We start from the raw sequence: 4,949 nt of genomic DNA on the forward strand, positions 1-4,949 counted from the left end.
TCCAAGAGCACAAAGACGACTCATCCAAGAGGTCCTAAAAGAACCCAGAACAACATCTAAAGAACTGCAGGCCTCACTTGCCTCAATTAAGGTCAGTGTTCATGATTCAACAATAAGAAAGAGACTGGGCAAAAACGGCATCCATGTGAGTGTTCCAAGGCAAAAGCCACTGCTGACCAAAAAGAACACAGAGGCTCGCCTCACATTTTCCAAAAAATATCTTGATTATCCCCAAGACTTTTGGGCAAATATTCTGTGGACTGATGAGACAAAAGTTGAACTTTTTGGAAGGTGTGTGTCCCGTTACATCTGGCGTAAAACCAACAGAGCATTTCATAAAAAGAACATCATACCAACAGTCAAACATGGGGGTGGTAGTGTGATGGTCTGGGGCTGCTTTGCAGCTTCAGGACCTGGACAACTTGCCATAATTGACGGAACCATGAATTCTGCACTCTATCAGAAAATCCTGATGGAGAATGTCCGGCCATCAGTTTGTGACCTCAAGCTCAAGCGCACTTGGGTTATGCAGCTGGACAATGATCCCAAACACACCAGCAAGTCCACCTCTGCATGGCTCAAGAAAAACTAAATTAAGGTTTTGGAGTGGCCAAATCAAAGTCCGGACTTAAATCCGATTGAGATGCTTAAACAGTCCATTCATGCTCGAAAACCCTCCAATGTGGCTGAATTAAAACAATTCTGCAAAGAAGAGTGGGCCAAAATTCCTCCACAGCGATGTGAAAGACTCATTGCCAGTTATCGCAAACACTTGATTGCAGTTGTTGCTGCAAAGCGTGGCACAACCAGTTATTAGATTTAGGGGGCAATTACTTTTTCACGTAGGGCCAGGCAGGTTTGGACAGCTTTTTTCCCTTAATAAAATAAATAATAATTTAAAAACTGCATTTTGTATTTACTTACATTATCTGTGTAATATTAAAATTAGTTTGATGATCTGAATCTTTTAAATGTGACAAATATGCAAAAAATTTAAAAAAAAACAGGAAGGGCCAACACTTTTTCACACCACTGTACACAAGAATTATATAAAATTACTAATTAGCAATCATAACACATTTCATTTCAAAGTGTAAATATTATTGTTTAGTTACATTAAATTAGATAAACAAATTTCAAATGTAAATAAATAATTGTTTTATAATTAAAGACATTGAAGACACAAACTAAAGTTACACTAATGAAAACACTTAGTTACATTAATTTAAAAAAACTTAAATTTAATCTATTAAAATGTAATTAAAAATGTATACTGAATAAAAAATTTAATTATAAATAGATGACTTATTGAATATTAGATGACTTAGTATTGGTAATTAAAGACATTGAAGGCACAAACTGAAGGTTACATTAATTAATAAGGTTTTTTTAGCTACATTAAATTAATAAATTAATTATTTAAAATGAACTTGAATAAAAAAATAATAATACAAAATGCATATAAATAATTAACGGAAAAAAGATCATTAATTCAGAATTTCTCAACAGTGACTCGTCTACCTCTAATTCACCAGAAAGAAACATTTTTATGCACACAACCATAGTGGATTTTTATTGAAGTCTCTGATTCATGTGGATTAGTATTTTAAAGGCAATAAACGCTAGAAGCCTACCACGACAATAATAAGGACAGGGGTGACAAGATAACGCAATTTTAATTTCCTTTTTAAATATTCCATTATCAGAACACAAGGTTAAAGGAAAGACAAAACTCAATACGTGCTATCTTTTATCTTGAACAAAGAGTTACTGACACACTAGAGCAAACTGTCTTCTTCAGAATTCTCTATTTATTTTCTCTTCGTTTGAGAAATAGGGTTTGCTTCCACCTTATATTAAAATGTTAAGTGAGTTCGATTATCTATTATAGCATCTGCTGGAAACTCACTTTTATTCATTTTAATATATATCAAACTCTTTCACGATGTCTGAAAATAATTCCACTAATAACCTAATACACAACATATGCTGAGATTAGACATATCGCTTGTCATTTCAAAAGTCTGAAAGGATCTGTATAGCAACAGATTTGCAGCTGCAGATAACTACACGTTCTATTAATGACCCTCAAGTTTGGAAAAAATTACAAAAAACCCTACAAGAACTCATTTTCCAGTATGTGTCAGCACTGACGGAGGCCTGGGTATTGTGAGTGTGTGAGAAAGGACGGTGGACTGAAATTTCAACCACTTCAATCACTGCCACATGCTGTTTCTTTTATTAACGCAGCGTTGGAAGGAACATTCCTGTTGAGGATTGTCAAGTGCTTGACTGATTCATATACTTTTTTTTTTTTTATCTGTCACCTTTTCAAATACTGTGACTGGGAGACACGAGAGTGTGCATACATAAACACACATTCACACACGTACACAATGAGATACCATGTTCAACGTGCGATTTTCAATCTATGGCACAAGGGAAGAAAATAAAACAAGGCAGATATTCAATTTAGATAGAGAACAAGGCCAAATCTTCTCATACACTGGAGACAATGCTCCATTTGCCTCAGCAGGCTTAAAAAGAGCATGCAGGGAGCACACGGTGCGAGAAACTGACAGCTCAGGAGTGGAAATTTCCAATTATGGATCTGAAGAAACAGAAACACAGAGAACGAAAAGCAAAAGGTACATGAATTCTGCGTGAGGAGCCAGACCTGTGTGCTGCTTCCTTTATGATTTCACTTGAAAGTTTGGACACAGCTCTCTGAGACAGTGAGGAAAACAAAGAACACTGAAGGTGAGAGTGAACCAGAGAAGCAGAGAGAAAGAAAGATGTACAGGCTGAAAAGTAGCATCCACTGTACTGCTCTATAGCAATAATAATAATTAGCTGGCCTGAAACTAAAACTAAAAATTCCTTTATCCTCAAATCAATGTAATTTAAACCTCAACAAAAAGCAATAACATTATATCATAATTTACTTATTTTTCTTTTTACCAACAAATTTCCATGACCATTAATTTGTGATTGTTGTTAGAAGATTGAAAAGAAAAATAGAAAAGATTTAATGCAAGTGGTTACAATCAATTTATTTTAGCTACATTTAAATAAACAATTTTTTTTAATAAACAAATTTAGTTGACTAACTTTCAACTAAATTTGTTTATTTAAATGTAGCTATAATAAACTGTTTGCAACCACTTACCTTAAAAAAATGTAATATCTTTTTTTCAGTGCATTAATTTTGGGTAAACCATCTCTAAACTAAAAATTAACCATCTCTTTGTTTAAACTATCCCTTTATATATTCTAGAGCACAAACAGAAAAACATACATTCACTATGGAAATCTACCAACTGACTTTTTCCATGACTTTGAACTTTTTCAAGCCTGAATATTCCCTGATTTTCCATGACCATGGGAATCCTGGTTCTACGTGAGACACAATTAGTGGAGTTCAGCATTTCTGTATATCATAACGTTAGAATTTTAACTAGGAAAAAAGAAGTACTAGAAACAGAGCAGCTGGCAAAGTGCAGACATATAGACTGCACTTACACTACAAAAAAAACAAAATTACCTTGATCAATGACAAAGTGACAAACCCTAATTTTTTTTTTTGGTCTTTACAACTTTGCACTGGATATCCCAGCCCTTGTGCAATCATATTGGTTCAAAATCAGCATAAACTATACATTAAACATAAAACATTGTCTCATTGCTTCAGATAGTGTCACGTCACGCAACAGTTTGAACGGACAAGGTGCTTGCTACTGGATACTTGTTGCATCAAGCCTGGTGTAACTAAAGTCAGCTATAGCACACAGTCGCACTCCACAAGACTCAGTTCAACTCAGTTAAACCCAAGTTTCTAAGTAAAGTTTGTAATTTCTACCTGATCTGTTTTGGCACTCAAGAGTGTACATTTGTACTGTGGAAGAGCACGGCTACACATCCAACTCCTCCTCTCCATCTCTGCCAAGCATTACATGAAGGCTGATTGACAGCTCTTGGAATTGTATCAAAGACGAGTGCCAAACTAAGTGTGTGTGTGCGGAGAGAAAATAAATATAAAAGTGGCTGGCGGCAGAGTGTGCCGAGGAGGCAGTGGCTGGGTATCTTTCACATGCAGTGTGTCACATTCCTTTTCCCACGCTATAATTTGGAGAAGAAAATATCAGCTAAAGAGGCAGAAGCCTCTTTGAAAAGGGCCCTTGAAGCCTTTTCACTCAGACCTACAGTGCTTAGAAGCGTCTCATGTACGTTTGTGGCATAAACAAAGGTAAAGAAACCCTCTCTTCCACCTGCCTCAGCTTTTCTCACTCATAATTTTATCAGGTGCCAAAACTGTCCCGTGGTCGAAATTAGACTCCCCAAATGGTAAAATGATCTCCAGATGAATTCATTTGCAAACAGCCCAGCAGAGAGCGTCTCGCTGTGTGGTGATTTCATGATTTCAGGACGACGGACAGCTCATCTCTCTGTCTTGGCTACAGCAGTAGCTGGGAGGCCAGGCAAAGTGCCAGTCTTCAACTTTTCTTCCTTTACTTGTTTCAATTTCCTTCTAATTCCTTTAAGTACTCCATGCTACATGCTTTTTTTTTTACATGCTAAACACAAAACGGTTGAAGAAATTCTACAGGAAAGTGCAGTTTTTTGATTAAATTAGAACTATCCTCGGGCGACGTGGGACGGGGGAGGTGGAAGTTGGTCTGGAAGCCCGAGGGAGGAGATGAGATTTTAATGGGCCATGCGGTCCTGCTCTAAAGAAAGTTCTCTTTAAGACCCGAGCTGACCCAGGCATGGCTCTATCCGCTGTAGGAGGCACTTCACGAGAGGGGAAATGCACTGATCTCAGATCAGGCCTGCTATGGGACTGCACACGCACTCGTGGCAGCGAGCTGAAAATAAAGACTGCTCCGGGAAGAGTTTAATTACATGAGGTTGCTGCTGGCGGATAATGATGGGCATTGATTGGCTTGTGT

This window comes from Sinocyclocheilus grahami, unplaced genomic scaffold (assembly GCF_001515645.1).
Source record: "Sinocyclocheilus grahami isolate Dianchi unplaced genomic scaffold, SAMN03320097.WGS_v1.1 scaffold259.1, whole genome shotgun sequence".
NCBI lineage: Eukaryota > Metazoa > Chordata > Actinopteri > Cypriniformes > Cyprinidae > Sinocyclocheilus > Sinocyclocheilus grahami.